This window comes from Stenella coeruleoalba, assembly GCF_951394435.1.
Source record: "Stenella coeruleoalba genome assembly, chromosome: 3".
NCBI lineage: Eukaryota > Metazoa > Chordata > Mammalia > Artiodactyla > Delphinidae > Stenella > Stenella coeruleoalba.
The window spans coordinates 116192513-116209446 of record NC_137148.1 but is presented as its reverse complement, the minus strand read 5'-3'; the positions used below and the strand labels follow the sequence as shown (position 1 = coordinate 116209446).

Here is a 16934-nt window from a genome sequence, read left to right as displayed (position 1 = left end):
CCCAGAGTCCCTGCCTGGGCTAAAGGCCAGCTGAGCCCAGAAAGAGCTGAGCCAGGACCCCCCTCTCTTGCTGGGACCAAGGGAGGGGTGCCCTTCAGGGCAGAGGCGTGAAACAATGCCCCAAGTCCTCACTCTGAATCACCATGTGACCTGGGACTCATCATTGTCCCCTCTGGCCTTTGTGAACCCATCTGCAGAATGGGGGCATCACCTCTGCTCTCCTTCCCCAGGGCTGGTGGCAGAACTTAAGGTCATGAATGATGAGAGGGCTGAGATCCAAGGAAAAACAAACTCACTACAGAGGTCAAGGAGAAAGGCAGCTATGGCCCACTCTCTCCACTACCACATTTGACATACGGGGAGACAGAGGCACAGAACCAGGAAAGGCTTTGCCCCAGGTCACACAGTGAGTAGCTACATCTAGACTCAGGAGAAGCCTCCCTCTGCACCTGGATGGGCTGGAAGTAAAGGATGAGCCCCAGTTTCCCAGACCCTCCCTCAAGATCATGGCTCAAATCCTCATCCAGAAGAGTCTACACAAAGCAGTGACCCTGCCCACTTCCAGCCCTGCTGGCAAGAGCAGGGGAGGGGGTATGGCTGGGCCACAGGGCCCACTCATGAGAAGGAGATGCCTACAAATGACAGCCCAGCAGTGGCTACATCCTCTGCATCCTCCCTCAGCCAGAACCAGGCCCCTCTCTCAGCAAGGGCTCCTGTGATTGCCCTTGGGATAACCTTGGGCATAGCAGCCTCTTTTTCAGCACCAACCAAAATGGGGTCCATGACGGTAATGGAACCCTGGCTGGGCCAGGGCTGAATGCCAAGCCAGCCACTTTCTGGGTCTCAGCTGTTCCTGCAACAACCCTATCCCCCCTCCCCACTCTCCCATGGCAGCTGGAGTGAGTTGTGAAAACACAAATTATATCATACCCCTCCCTCACTGGCAACCCTCCATCAGCTCCCATCGCCAATCTGGCCTCCTCAGCATGGCCTAAAAAGGCTCTGCCTGAGCTGGTTCACTACCCTCCGCCCATCCCCACCCCAGCAGCCACACTGGCCTTCTTTCTGCTCCCTGAGCTCATTCCCACCTCAGGGCCTTTGCACCAGCTGTACCCTTGGCCTAGAATGCTCTTTCCCTAGATCTTTTTTTTTTCCTATGGTTCTAGCCTGAACCAGTTTTTACTATGATGGTTTTATTTTATTCATTTTTTTTATTATTATTTATTTTTATTTTTGGCTGCATTGGGTCTTCGTTGCTGTGCGCAGGCTTTCTCTGGTTGCGGCGAGCGGGGTCTACTCTTCGTTGTGGTGTGCGGGCTTCTCATTGCAGTGGCTTCTCTTGTTGTGGAGCACGGGCTCTAGGCGCATAGGTTTCAGTAGTTGTGGCATGCGGGCTCAGTAGTTGTGGCACGCAGGCTCAGTAGTTGTGGCACACGAGCTCTAGAGCGCAGGCTCAGTAGTTGTGGCGCACGGGCTTAGTTGCTCCGCAGCATGTGGGATCTTCCTGTGTCCCCTGCATTGGCAGGCGGATTCTTAACCACTGCACCACCAGGGAAGCCCTCCTTAGATCTTTAAATGACTGCCTCTTCTGTCACTCAGGGCTCAACTCCAGTGCTGCCTCCTCAGAGAGGCCCTCTCTGACTACACAGCACTCTTTTACACTCCTTCATGGAGAAACATTATCTGCTAAGCATCGTTTAGCAGACCTGAAACTCCCTTTTCTATTTGTTTCCTTATTTTCTGCCCATCTCGCTCACTAGGTGGTAAGTTCAGTGAGGGTGGGGACTATGTCATGTTCACTGCTGTCTCTCCCAGAGCCTAGCACAGTGCCTGGCAAACAGTGGACACTTTTTAAATATTTAGTGAATGACAACCTAGAGATTACCATCATCCCCATTGTAAGCAGAGGCTGAGAGAGGTTGAGGACCATGCTCAGGGTCACGAAGGTGGAAAGTGACAAGGCTGGCTTCTGCGTGGAACGACACGGGACTGTCATAGGGATAACCTCGTAAAGTGCCTTCCATGCTGGGATCCAAGCTAGGGACTGTGGGAAGCCCAAGGAAAGGGCTGGAGGGCCCAACATGTTCTCTAAGACAGAGGGCAGATGCACAGGTGCAGGCGCCCGCATGCACGTCTGTGAGCAAGCGTATGGTACAGGTATTTGTGGGCACACACACACACATCCCACATATATTCAGACCCATAAACACACATAAACTGAGCTGGACAGCTACTCATGAGGTAGGCTCCTGAGATGGTGAGGAGCCTACAGGCCTAGGGGCAAGGTCCGGGGCAGCTAGACCTACATCACTGGGCAGCTGGGTGATTGGTTGAAACCATTCTGCTCTGGGAGCAGCCGGGGCAGGGGAGGGACAACCCAGTGCTTCAGGCTAGGGCAGGTGGTGGGGAAGCCAGGAACCCACACTGACCACAGCCACAACCCTGGCATCAGGCAGCTGTGTGGGTTTGGGAGGAGATGGGGGAGTACAGGCCAACCTGGTAGAAATGGGGGCACAGGAGGCAGAGCTGGGATAGGGGACCCGTGGCACTGAGCACTACCCAGGACAGGCAAAATCTAAGAGCCTGTGGGATGTCCAAGAGTGCCTACAGCCCAGGCAGGGTATGTAGAGGGGACAGGGAACAGAGAAAATCATTCTGGAATGTCAGTGTACAGGCAAAACTGAGACTACAGCTGTCCCAGGCAGCAGGGCTGGGAGCCAGGCACTCAGGTGTTGCCTCCAATGTGCTAGGGGGGCTTGGGCAAATGAAACCCTTCTCTGGCCTCATTCCCTGTGTACATCAGAGATTCCTAACCATTTCTAAGCCTTAGACCTCTTTGAGCATCTGATGGAACTCTGGATCTTGCTCCAGACAGACTCACACAGGTACACAATATTCTGAGTATTTTTTGAGAGGCTCATGGACCCCTACAGCCCATCCATAGGAACTGGGCATAAACCCCAACCTGGACAATCCCCAAGGACTTTCCACCTCTGACATTGTACACTCCGAGTTCCATGAACGCTACTTGGGAAAAAAAAAAAAAAAGCTGGAAACCTTTCATTCTCAGACCTATTTTCTGCCCCCTGGGAACCTACCCTGAACACCCCCATTGGTTCCACTGCCCTTTCCCAAAATTTCTACTACACTAATCGACTCCCTAGCTCACCCAGATTTTAGCACATAGGATGGGATCTTCACACACACACAAACACACAACTGTACCCACATGGACAGTTAAATTAGACGATCAGCGAAAAGGGCTGGTGTGTTGTAAGTGCTCAGAACAGACCTTGGCCAGCTGTGCCCCACACCATTCATGGGGCCCAGGCTGGCCCAGACCTGTCCACTCCAGGCCTCCACAAGCACCTGCTGAGCCACTGACAGCACGAGCAACAGGGAGGTGACAGGAAGACCTCTCAGCGGGGCCCCTGGATCACACAGCTCACCATGCCCCCCCACCATCTCTGCCAGCCAAAAAGTCTGGAGGTCAGGACCTTCCCGTCATCCCAGAGCTGTGAGCACACTCCGAGGCACAGATCAGCCTGGGCGTGTACCTCCTCCATGTCCCACCTGCCCGGGGCAGGGAGATGCCCCGGATAATACGGAGGGATGTCTACCCAGGAGCCTTGGGAACTGCCCTGCCTCCATTTCCCAAAGTGACCCTAATCCTTCTACCTACTTGGTCTTCTCAGCTTGGACCACCTAGTGCCTCAGATAGGACAGTCCAGGACAGTGGGTCAGCGCCCTAACTGTGCAGTCAGAAAGACCTGGCTTCAAATCCCACAAGCTGTGTCACCTCAGGAAAGTTGCCTACCTCTCAGCCTCAGCACCCTCCTCAGCAAAATGGGGGTGGTGGTGCTAACAGCATCTGCCCCGCAGGGCTGCAGGGAGGACAAAGGAGATGGCTTGGCTGCGATGCTCAGCTCAGAGTCAGGCACAAGTGCTCAGGGAAGGGTGCTTTTCCAGAACCATCTCTCAGGTCTGCAGGGGAGGGAGCTGGCTGCCCACATTGGGGGCGGAATGCACAGTAGAGCAGCACAGGACACCCAGTGGGCCCCAGCAGACATTTGCCCTAGGCAGCCTGTCAGAGGAGGTTCTGAGGCAGCGGCTTCAGAAGCCCAGCCTGAGGGTGGAGGCAGGAGAAAGGCTCCTGTGGGGACCAGGAGGATGGGCCAGAGAGGGTGCCCCACCCTTTCCTGAGGCAGGTGAGGACCCTACAGTCCTGGCCCCACTAACACTCCTGCCCCAGACCCGGCTCCCTCCTAGCTTTCCATCTCAAGGCACAAAAGCCACACCAGGTACAGGGCAAGGGCCAGGGCTCCGGACCTCCTTTAAAAGGCTCCCATTCCCTTCAGGTGATGTTAATCTGGGATTAACCGGGAGCCCAGCACCAGCCTGCTTTCTTCCTCTCAGCCTGGCCTTGGGTTGTGGGCGTCTGGAAGGCCTCCTTTCTCATGGTGGGGCAGGCAGAGGTTCCTGGGATTGGGTGTACATTTGCATCTTATCTGCATGTGCCCACAGCCTGCTGGGACTTTCAAGGGGCCCCTGGGCCCAGCTCTGCAAAGGTCATTCTTTTACATCTCCCAGCTTACTTCACTCGCCGCCCCACAGCCACTTGGCACCTTCATTTGCTTAGCATTTGCATACATCTGCATGCTGGTTTGGAGAGCCCTCAACACTGATGAAATTCACAGCGTCTGCTGTCAAACCCCAAATCATGTTTATAGCTGGTGACTCTACCCCCAGTCAGCTTCCCTGCAGGGTGAGCCCTCAGTTATTTGGGACCACAAAGGACTAGGCTGTTCTGGTTGAGCTGGCTGCTGCCTGTCTTCCTGGAACTTCAGCCGGCACCTGGGACTCACTCTGCTTCTTGAGCCACATTTGAGCCATGAGCCTGCAGGCTGAAAGCTTAACCCCAAAAGCTACAATGAACTGACCAAGGGCAAGTCCTCCCAGCAAGTCCTGCCTTGGCTAAAAAGCCTGGGGAAGGGCAGACTCCAGGGGCTCAAACTCTGAGCAGCCTCCCCCCAGTCTGGTTCAACAGCCAGGAGAGATGAACCAAGAAACTTCATCCTCCCTGCTCCCTGCCCAATTTTCATTCACCCCATACTCTCGAGATCCTCACATTCTCTGTCCACCCTGCCTCTTCCTCTCTGCCTCCTTCCCTGAGACCTTCCTCCCCACCCTCTCCCCAACCTCTTGATTACATCACTCCACGTAACCCCTCCCTTGCTGAGGCTCCTCTTCTCCTCCCTCCGTCCTCTTACCCTGTCCTCTACTGTCTGTTTTAGGGCTCCGGCACAGGGTCTGACAAAGGTTGTGGCCTCCTTGGGCCCGGTTGAAGGTGAGCAGCATGTGGTGCAAAGTGAGCGGGTGTGAAAGGGTCTGTCCCCATCTTTGAAACTGGCCCTCCTGTTCAGCCATAGCCCACTGACAGGAGATCTGGGGGCTGGTAAAAGTCTCACCCCTTCATGGACTGTCCATGCGATAGGAGTGTCCATGGGATAGGAGAGAAAGAGAGGAGTCAGGAATGACGCCAGTATTTCGACCCTGAGCACCTAGAAGGATGGAGTTGCAATTCCTGAGATGGGGAAGACCGGGTGGAGCAAGTTTGCGAGAGAAGATCAGGAGGAGAGGAGCTCAGCTTTGGACAAGTTGGGTTTGAGGTGTCCAGTAGACATGGCAGTCGAGATGCTGAGTGGGCTTTTGGAGCTCAGGAGAGAAGTCAAAATTTGGGATATAAATCTAGGAGGTGGCAGCATATAGGTGGTGCGTAAAGCCATAGGACTGATGAGATCGGCTCAGGAGTGAATGCAGATGAGGAAGAACAGCCATACAAGGGCTGAGCACTCCAATATTGTGAGCTGCGGGTGGGGGAGAAGGAGACTGAGAAGGAGTAACCACGAGGTCAGAGGAAAACAGGACAATGGATGTCCTGGAGATCAAGGAATGTATTTCAAGGAAGAGGGAGAGATTGAAGGTGCCAAAGGAGGCAGATGAGGACTGAGAGTGGCTATTGGGTGTAGCAACATGGAGGTCATTGGTGACCTTGAGAAGAGCAGTCAGTGGACAACCCTTCTGGGGAGGTTTGCTGTAAAGAGGAGCACAGAGATGCAGTGGTAGCTGGCTGGAGAAAATGAGAGAGCCATCTTTTAAGACAGGAGAAACAATAACAAGATATCTGCTGAAAGCGACTTCCCTGGTGGCGCAGTGGTTAAGAACCCGCCTGCCAATGCAGGGGACACGGGTTCGATCCCTAGTCCAGGAAGATCCCACATGCCTTGGAGCCACTAAGCCCGTGAGCCACAACTACTGAGCCTGCACTCTAGAGCCCGCGAGCCACAACTACTGAGCCCGCGCACCACAACTACTGAAGCCCGCGCACCTAGAGCCCATGCTCCACAACAAGAGAAACCACGACCATGAGAAGCCCACACACCGCAACGAAGAGTAGCCGCCGATCACCGCAACTAGAGAAAGCCCACGCGCAGCAAGGAAGATCCCACACAGCCAAAAATAAAATAAATAAATAAATGTATTACAAAAAAAAAAAGATATCTGCTGATGGAATGATCCACTGCGGGGGAGCCTATAATGCAGGAGGGGGCATTTGCTGGAACAGTGTGCCCTCCGCCGCCCACATTATAGGTTCCCCCTCTACTGCACAAGGGGACAGGATCTATTTGCACAAGTCAAGGGCTGGCCTAAACCAGGAGCAGGGACACTTCATCCGCAGCAACTGGGGAAGGCAGAGCAGTGGGTACAGATGCTAGTGGATGGGTGAACATAGCACTGGGAGTCTGAGGAAGTTCTAACTGCTTCTGTTTTCTCAAAGAAGTAGGAAGCAATGCCATCAGCTTTGAGGGAGGATTGCAGAAGAGGGGCTAGGGTTGAAGGCAGAACAGGAAGAGTGAAACAGTCATCAGGTAGGGGGAGAGGGAATGGACTTAGGACCCATGTGGGACTGCGGGACAGCACTAAGGACACACCCAAAGTTCATAGTTTTGAACTAAATGTGAGACCAGTCAGGGCAGTGGATTTTCTCAGCCCCATTCAGCTGCACAGAGGGAGCAGACCAGGCACTGCATTTAACCAGGGTTGGGGTTTATGCCAAGCAAGTATGAAGAAGTGAAATGAGGTAAGGGAGTTAGGGTCTTCAAGGGAGAGACTATCCTGACTTTTATAGTGGCAGCTGCCTCTGAGCCGGCCCCTGCCCCCACTCAAAGTCCCTCCGCTGCTGGTACCCGAAAGCTCACCATCCACTCCCTGCTGTGGGTTGTGTGTGGCCTTCCCTCTGCCCTCATCCCACCAAGACCTGGGGAAGTGAACTTCCCATACGCTGTTCCTTTGACCTGGAAAGTGCCTCAGACCTCACACACTCAAACCAGCATTCTCCACATCCTGTCCAAGCCATTGCATGACAGCCCTCCCCACCACTAGTCAGATACCAGTGCTCTTCATTCTGCCTCCTAATCTCTCCTTACTCCATCCCTTCTCTCCACCCCCCACCTGCCATACCCCAGTCCCAGCAGGGCCACCACACCATTCCCCCTGTGCACTCCCTCTGTGCGCCGTACGCAGCAGCCTAGAATCCAGTGCACCAGCATCTTGTGCTGGACCATGTCACAGCCTCCTGACCATCCCTTTCACCCCGTTCGCCCCGCCAGTCCATGCCATCCTCCTCAGAGCGCCCTTCCCAGAACTCACATCTGCCTCATCGCTCCCCTCTTTAAAACCCTTCAGTAGCTCCTCGTGCCCTTGGGGAAAGGGCCAGCTGTCAGCCCACATTCTAGGTCAGCTGTGGTCCAGGCCCCACCCCCTTTCTTCCTGTCTTGCCCCCCACTCCCTCTCCTCCCCCCCGACCCTGTGCCCCTCACTGCTTTCTCGGGGCTTCTTCCCCACACTGACAGCACCTGCCCTGAGTTGTGGCTCATCCCATCCACACCCCTGAGGCTGTGAACTCCTTGAAGGCGCCATTAGCATCTGCTTAATCACCCTTCTCCGGCCTATGTTCTGAAGGGGGGGTTCAGTCAGTTTTGCTGACCTGGAGTGCGGGTGACCAGGTGGATGAAGCTTCTGGAGGTAGGGAAGAGGGAGGAACAGGATTGAAACAAAGGGACTCCTTAGCCAAGTGACCTGACTTAGCACCACCTATTATAGCACAGGCTAATGACATGTGCCTGCTGATGGACACGACATCACCTATGGGATATTCCTGCCCAAAATATTTAACCTGACCCTACTCATGAGAAAGCAATAAGACAAACCCAGAATGTGGGGCATTCTACATGAACACTGACCAGGGCTCTTTAAAACTGACAATGTCATAAGAGACTTCAAAAAAAAAAAAAAAGGCAGAGAATTGTTCTAGATTAAAGGAGACTAAAGAGACATAACTAAATGCAATGTGTGATCCTTTATCAAAAAAAAATTTTTTTAAGCTATAAAGAACATTACAGGGACAACTAGAGAGATTTGAATATGGATTACATGCGATTAGATGGCATCATTAAATTTCTTGGGTTTGATCAACAGTACAGTTATTATGTAGAAAAATGCCCTTGTCTCAGGAAATTCATGTTGAAGTATTTAGAGCTGAAGTGCTATGATGTCTGCAACTTACTTTCAGAAGTTTCAGAGAGAGAGAGAAAAACAAATGTGGGCAAAATGTCAACAATTGGCAAACTAGGTCTCTAGGTGAAGGGTATATAGGTGGGTGTTCATTGTTCGATCAGATGTGACAAGACAAAAAGTTAGGGGGGAGGGAAGGGAGTGGAGGGAGACACTCTAAAGAGGGGAGCTCAGGGCCCCTGATGGCACAGGAGTCAGGTGAGGGCAGTCCTTACTGCAGCAGACAGCACGCTGGGCTGTGGGCCTGACCTGGACGCCGGAGTCCTCCTGGGCCAAGCAGACACAGCCCTGGAGTGGCTCACCACCTAAACAGGGTCAGGCTTACCTACGAGCAAACCAACTTAGGAGGACAGGGCCCTGCAGGAAACAGCCAGGTCCCAGGGAGACCAGCAGGGCAGCCCTCAGCCGGGACAGGACTGGCAGAAACAGGGGCCCTAACCCACCTCTGCCTGAACCGTAGCAAGGAGCTGGGTCTGTCCCAGGCCCACCCCCCTACCAAACACCCCTCAAGGGGTGACAGCCTGAGTGTATCCTCCCGTGTGAGGAGCCAGGCTAAATATGGAGCCCCAGACATAAGATGCCTCTCAAAACAGATTTTCCTGGAAAAGACCATCTGGCAAAGAATGTCTAGAGCATCGTCTGTCATGAGAGGCAGTGTTGCTCTCCTTCAGGCCAACGTCCGGAACGGGAATGCCTCGATCCCAGCTCTCTAGAAGATCCCAGCTTAGTGCCTCCGTTTTCCCCAAGTTCACTCTCTTGCTCCAGATGAAAAGGTGCTCAGTCCCACCTCCCTCCTAACTTGTACCTCCAAGGAAGAAGAGAATGAGATTGGGGACAGAAGTCCAAGCTTCAAGCAGTTCTGCCCATGTGCAAATCCTGATTCTGCCACTTACTAACCAGGTGACTCTGAACAAGCAACTTTTCCCTGAGCCTCGGTATCCACAAACTGGAAATAATGGGCATACCTCCCTCTAAAGGCTGGTCTGTGTAGGAGAGTACTTAGCACAGTGGCAGTGCACGATTCTGGAAGCTGGGCGAAGCAGTGTCCCCCCCACCCCTCTCTCAGTCCTGTCAAGAGCAGTAAGCCCTTTGCAGGTAACTTTGCTCCCCTGCGTTAGGAAACACTGCGGGTCAGGTCGGCTGGGGGAGTGCACACCCATAGCTGTCAGACCAGCAGCAGGAGGGAAGCCTCTCAGGCTGGCACAGGGCGCTCCTGGGATTACAGGGTAGAAGTCACCTAAGCATTGAGGTTTCAGCCCCTGCAAAAGGCACCAGCAGGGGAGGACTTCAAAGGGCATTCCAGTCAACCTTCTACCTTTAGTTGGGCCACCACCCACCTACTCATCCCAATGTGTGGGAATCCTCTGGTTCAGGCCACAACCTAGGGACCTGCCATGTTTCCACCAGGACCAAACTTTGCAGTAGCCTCATTCAAAAGCCACTGACTCTTACCATATGCTGGGGAAAAGGGGCTCTTGAGAGGGAAGGTGGGTATGACGTAAGAGAGGTTAGGTGGGTAAGGGAGGGCAGCTGGCCCATTTTGCTGATTCAGAGATCACAGGTCATAGAACCTGCAGCATCCCTGGGAGGTAGGGTTCCTAACCTCCCAAGCAAGGAGTGGAAAAATGACTATATCTGCCAGGGCCAGAGGTTGGACTTGGAGATGGTCCCAATGCCCCTTCCCCACTCTCCCTCGAGCTGCCTGAGTATCCCCCATTAAGCAGCTTTTGTTTCCAGGGTCTGGAAGAAGGAGCTGGAGAACCCAGGAAAGTCCAAATGCCTCTCCCCAAACCCAGGCTGCTCATCTGTCCTGGCCAAACCCTGAGCCCTCTCCCTGCTCCCCATTCACCCACCCATCAAGTTCAGCCTGGCTTATCCTGAGCCTTCCAGGAATTCTCAGGCCCACTTCCATTGTGGCTGGTGCCCCCAGTTCTCTCCCAGGGCACCCCAAGATGGCCCTAAGGTTAAGGGATGGGCTGAGGCAGTGGCCCCCTGGGCCTGTGCAGAGACAATGCCCCCAGTTCTGACTCAGGGAGTCCCCAGGTCCTCCAGGGAGAGCAAGAGTTGGAATACCTCCTCCTAGGAGGGGGGCCAGCTAAGCAGGTGGTCCCCACATCTGGACTCCCTGCCCCACCCCAGCCCTAGCAGTGACTACTAGGATGCCTCCCTCCCTGCGGCTGCCACAGCCATTATGTGCCTCCTGGCCTTGCCTGATGCCTGCCACGCCCCCATGCAAGCCCTGCTCCAGCGGCAGAGCTCAGAGCCGCTGAGGCCTGGCCGCTAAGCCAGGCTGTCAAAGTTGGGAAACTGGAAACAGAAATAAATCTTCAAAGCTGCTCCGTGGTAAAGGTGGTGGCCAGCAGGCCTGGCACCCAACACCCCAGGTCCCTGGCCACCAAGCTCCAATGGCACCCCATCAACGTACACATATGCACTCGGATTAGACAAACGGTGGGGGGCGCGGGGTGGGGGGGAGGAGATCAGGAGACAACTGGGCTGCCGGCCCTAACCCTCCCTGCAGGCTGGCCTGGGGCTCTCTAGCGGTGCCCTCTCTCCCTGGCCCAGACTCTGCCATCCCGGGCTTCCTCTTTCGGCCCCATCTCCATGACAACCGTATCCTTCAGATGCTCCAGCCGCCACGGAATTGATCTCGAAATGTAGCTTTGTTAGCAGACCCAGGCGGGCACGGAGGGCGGAGGGCGGCGCCGCCACCCAGCATGCTCCCCCCAACCCCAGCAGCCCCTCCCGGCCCCCAGCCCGGCTTCGGGAGGGGCGGGGTCCCGGAGCACGCTGACCCTGGGAACAAGGTGTTCCCGCACGGCCCGACTCACCGCTCCGGCTCCCAGTCGCTGGGTCCAGCCTCTCACGGTGGGGCCATGAGGAGGCCACCGCTGGACTGACCGTCCCACTCCGCCACCGCCTGTCGGGGCTCCCGCGCTCGCTGCTATCCCTTCAGGTATCGGAGCGCGTCTGTGGAGAAGCAGAGCAGAGGTAGGGGGGACGGACGGCAGGAGGGAGGGAAGGAAGTAGAGAAGGAGGGAGGGAGGAGCGGGAAGGGCGGGGAAGGGCGGGGGGATTGCGGGCGGGGGGCGGGGGGAATGGAGCCGGGAATGGAGCCGGGAGGCGACAGCGGCCACGCAGGCCGCCCGCCCGCCTGCCCACCTGACCCAGCTCTGCACTGAGGGCCGGATCGCGCGCCCGGACCCGGCCGAGAAGGGAGGCAAGCCCTGTCCCGCACAAGCCCGCGCCGGCCCTTTAAGAAAGTGGGGGAGGGGAGCGCTGCGAGGTTCCGCCCCCGCTCCTAGCCCAGCCGAGCTCCAGCTGTCCTCTAACCCTGGGCCAGCCGGCCGGACCCAACACCCTCGGCAGGACCTTGGGGCCCCAGACCCTGAGCCCTCAGGAACCACCCTCCTCGAGGTGAAGGAGGGAGCGGGTCCTTGCCCTCCTCCCCTGGTCTGTTCGTGGTCCGACTCCTTGCCCTCCACACCCCCGCCAGCGCTCGCGCACCGTGGCGCGCGCGCACACACCCCGCCACACACACACCCCGCCACACACACACCACACACACACACCACACACACACACACACCCGCCCAGGGGAGACCCAGCCGACTGAGAGGAGCGAGGAGTGCCGGGATCACGGTGGATGATCCCAGAGAGAGGGAGGCTGAGCCCAATCTACTTAGCTACCTACTGAGGCAGACAGAGGGACAGACAGACCTGGGGTATGGGGTGAGAAGGGGGGCTTGGGACAGAGCTGGAAGGAGTGCAGTGAGGAGGGGTGCAGGAGAGAGGGACAAAGGGGAGAGACCCTGAGGGAGGGGAAGGGAGGAATACAGAGTCCCAGTACCAGGTCAGGAGCCCAGTACTCTGGGCTGTGGAAACTCTCTCCCGAGGAACCTGCCCCACAGACCCTGCTAGTCACCACCTGCAGACCTCCCCCCACCCCAGGACCCTAGCTCTGAAGAGAAAGTTGACAGTATTGTACCTGGGCTAAACACTAAAAAGAACATCCTGGCTGTGAGGCTCCTACAGGGCAAGGTTCCACCCCTCAGAGAGGTAATAAAGGGCCCCCACCCACAGGGATCTAGGGAGACCGGGAGCTGTGGAGAGGCAGGGCAGGTGAGCAGGCCCCATGCCATGGACAAGGGAGATCAGGTTAGGGTCAGGCCCTACCACAGGAAGCCACTTTCCACCTTTCTCCTTCCACTCCAGCCCCCAAGCACTGTTCACTTCACCCAGCTCCTTCCCACCTCCACACTTTTGCAAGTATTCCACCCTCTGCCCTGTCGGGCCTTGATCCTGCTGTGCTCAATGAACTCCTACCCAATCTTCAAATCCCTGCTTAAATGCCTCTTCCTCCATGAAGCTTTCTGCATCCTTCCTCCCACCCATACACACATACAGTTAGGGACCCTCTTCTTAGGTAGGAGAGGATGACAGAAGAGAGGATTTGCTGACCTATGAGGGGTGCCTAAGCTGTGCAGAGTGGCAGTAATTGGAGGTACAGGGTCTGAGCTGTGATCAGTCTCCTCCCTCTTCAAGCTGGGCTACAGCTGGAGCTGGGGTTTCATCAACCACAGTGACATTTCTGCTATTAACTGTGCATCTACTGGGTGCCCGAGTCCACACTAAATGCTTTCTACGTGTTATATTTAACCTCAAAACAATCCTACCACCTGTTTTACAGATGAGAAAACAAACTCCAAAAGCATAAGCCAGGAGGTCTGATCCTGTAGACACAGCTGAGCAGTTCAGAGGGCACTCTGGCACAGCCCTTCATGGCCCATCAGACCCTAGGACATACCCAGGGAGCCACTCTACTGCAGGGGCCCAGGATCTTCTCGAAGGACACAGAGGGATCATGGCTTCCCTGCTGTCCTGCCCTCTACCTTCTGCCCTCTGCTACCTGCAGGCAGAGCTGGGCGGCAGTTGGCAACCAGCAAGGGCGGGGGGAGGAAGTGGTGGTGACAGGGCTTTGCTCCTTATCCTCAGGACCCATGACCTCAAGTCACAGCTGGACCACATTTCTGAGTTTTCACTACCCAATGAGGATGGTCACAGCCCCTCTTGTGGGGCAGGGATGAAAGGAGTTAATGTGCTCGGTGCCCACCCACCCAAGACCCGGATCACAGATGCACCCAACAGGCCTCTCCTTCTCTCACCCCCACATCCAATCCCTCAACAAATCCTATGGGATTTACTTTCAAAGCTGTCTCAAATTGGCCACTTCTCATCAGCTCCACTGCCACCACCTGCCTCAAGCCGCCATCCTCTCTCACCAGGATTATTACTGTAGCCTCCTAACTGGTCCCCCTGCTTCCACACAGCCCCAGTACCAACAATCCCAACACTGCAGCCGAAGGGATCCTGTTCAGTGTAAGTCAGATCATGTCATTCCTCTGCTCAAAATCCTCAAATGGCTCCCTTGTCACTAAGACTCAAGCCAAGCCTTATAATGGCTACAAGGTCCTACTGTGATCTGGCCCCAGTCACCTCTCTAACCTCACACCTCTCCAGCCACACTGGTCTCCTCTCTGTTCCTCTAACACACCAGGTACACTCCCCACCTCAGGGCCTTTGCACTTGCTATTCCCTGTGCCTGAAACACTCCTTCCCCAGGTAGCTGCATGATTCACTCCTTACCCCCTTCAGCTCTCTGCTCAAATGTCACCTTCTCTGACCACCCGACCTGAAATACTACCCCCTCCCTCACCCACGTCTTCCCTTCACCTGCTTTCTTTTCCTCCATAACGCATATTTGTATACTACATGTTTACTCGCTAATTCTGGTTATTGTCTGTCTCCCTCCCACCACTACCATCACTGGGCCATAAGCTCCAGGAGGGCAGGAAATTTGTTCCGTCACTTCTGTAGCAGTGCCATCGTCTTCCCCCGTCACGGCACATACCACACTGTGCCATTACTCTCTGGACTGGATGGTCCCAGAGGGCAAGGGCCCGAGGTAGGGAAGCTGTGCAGTGAGGAGCAGGTGGGGAGTCAGAGTGGCCAGAGGTGGAATCCTGGGAGCCTCAAGCTCTTGTCTTTACATCCCCAACGTTACCTGCAACTCCTGTGTTAACTGGGAGGAAGTGTAAGGTGCAAAGACCATGCTCACTGGCAGCCCGTGGCTGTGAGGATGATTCATCCATTAATTCAACAAACGTTTACTGAGCACCTACTGTGTGCCAGTATGCCAGGCCCTGAGGTGGGGGGGAGGGGGAGCAGAGCCCAGACAAAGTCCCTCCCTCCACAGCTCACAGCCTATCAGATGATTTCCCAGGGGAAATATCTCTGTAGGTGGAGCTTCCTGGGGCAGGCAGCTTATCTACTTCACCCCACTTATCACAAGGTGAAGTCAAATTTTAGGTATGGATTTTACTAGTTTCCTGCCTACAATCTCACCCAGACTGTGAACTCCAAAAAGGGGCATGGACTGTGTATCTAGTTACTACTGGATCCCTAGCATCTAGTCAGGGCCTGGAGGGTAGCTGGAGCTCAGTAAGTATTGGATGGATGAATGAATAAATGACTGGTAAAATAGAAGCAGGCCCCTGAAGAAGGTGAAGATTTGGGCTTGCAGCCAAGAGGCGAAGGCAGGGCACTGCCTGAGCAAGGTGAGGTAGAGGGAAGGTCCCCTGGAGGGGAGCAAGCCCATGGGCGGGAGGGAAGGGGGACTGCTCAGGCTCTGAGAGCTGCCTGTCCCACACCCTCCCCCAGCAAGTGTGGCCCTGCCAGTACTGGTCCAGGGCTGGTGGACAAAGCCCCACAAGGAGTGCCAGGGACTTGCAGTGCCTAGAGCCAGCCGGCTGCGGGCCCAGGGCACAGGCAAAGCCTGGCCCGCCAAGAACTTTGAGGGCCTTTGTGGGCCGCTGGGAGCCGGTCCAGGAGAATGCCGGGAACTGGCCAGGGTGGGATGGGATGCACTCCCATGCTTCCGGAGGTCCAGCTGGCCATCCAGGCCTGGATTAATAGGGGGGTTAGGAAAGGGATCTCCTTCTGCCCCCCAAATACTTACAACTTGGAGAGCTGCTAGAATTGGAGTGTCCGGTAGATCCCATCCAGGTTACCGAGGCCCACGAGATGGGCTCAGCTAGGGCTCATAGACTTAGGGTTGAAGTTGACACTCCCCCTCACTCCACGCTTTGACCCAGGAAGCCCAGCCAGAGAGAGGAGGAGAAGCCTTTTTCAAAGCAAAGGGACACGAGATATGTCGACTCCTGCCCCAGGAAGCGAGGCCAAATGGGAATGTCCAGGGAGGGCGGGCGCGGGGCTTAGCAGCGGAGCCATCTGGGGCCACGAGGCTCTCCGCCTCCCTCTGCTGGCCGGACTCAGAATTACCAGAGCGTCTCGCGTCACAGGGCCACGCACCGGTCCTGGGTCCTCCGTGCCGCGCAGCCCGGCTCTCTCTCTCTCTCACTCGTCCAGAAAGGAAACGAAGGTCATATGGGTCGTCCCCCTGCCTCAGCACCAGGCCCAGCCGCGCCCCAAGGTCCAGTCGCAGGCCGTCTGTAACCAGCCTCCATGCTGGGATGCTCGCTCTTTCTGAAAGTCCTTTACCTGCACCAACCTAAGCATTTCCTTAACTTGGCTCAGGTTGTCTCCGAAATCCATGCTCTTCCACAGTACAGACGGAAAACTGAGGTTCCACTGACTAACCTATGGTGACCCAGGCCCCGCTTCCTTGGAACTGAGGGGAGCGCAGGTACTTCTCCCCAGGGCAGCCGGGAAGACAGGACTCTAACTGGCCGAGAAGCAAGAGGCCGCTCCGCCCAACCCCTTCCGGAGTACTTCAGAAAGCAGTCAGTCCACGAATGGGTTCTTTTGAGGTCGGGGCGCCACCTGCTGGTATCTATAAGAATTGCACCTGCACCACCAGGCACAGCCACGGGCTAGGAGAGACCGTGGGGAACAATTAGAGCAGCTGATATTTATTGACTGTTTCGTTAGGAACTTCCCTGGTGGCACGGTGGTTAAGAGTTCTCCTGTCAGTGCAGGGAACATGGGTTCGAGCCCTGATCTAGGAAGATCGTACATGCCGCAGAGCAACTAAGCCCACAAGCCACAACTACTGAAGTACGCATATCTAGAGCTGGTGCTCCACAAGAGAAGCCACCGCAATGCGAAGCCGGCGCACCGCAACGAAGAGTAGCCCCCGCTCTCTGGGACTAGAGAAAACTCCCGCACAGACCCAACGCAGCCAAAAATAAATAAATAAATTTGTAAATAATAAATAATTTTTTTAAAAAACTGTTATGTGAGCCAGGTTCATCCTAAGTTCTTGGCATTATCTCACTTCA

The 16934-nt window shown here is 55.5% G+C and overlaps 1 protein-coding gene across 2 annotated transcripts in view; it reads right to left on the bottom strand.

Annotated features, from left to right (window-relative positions):
- PSD2 (pleckstrin and Sec7 domain containing 2) overlaps positions 1–16159 on the bottom strand; it is a 54609-nt gene extending 38450 nt beyond the window's left edge. The window contains exons 1-2 of one of the 2 annotated variants that reach the window (XM_079916460.1): positions 15653–16159; positions 11466–11604 (exon numbers count right to left, since the gene is read on the bottom strand). The gene's annotated coding sequence lies outside the window, so the exon portion shown is untranslated. Of the gene's footprint in view, positions 1–11465; positions 11605–11796; positions 11995–15652 lie in introns of those variants that run through there. The other variant, XM_079916461.1, reaches the window with a different exon arrangement.
- Positions 16160–16934: the final 775 nt, after the last annotated feature.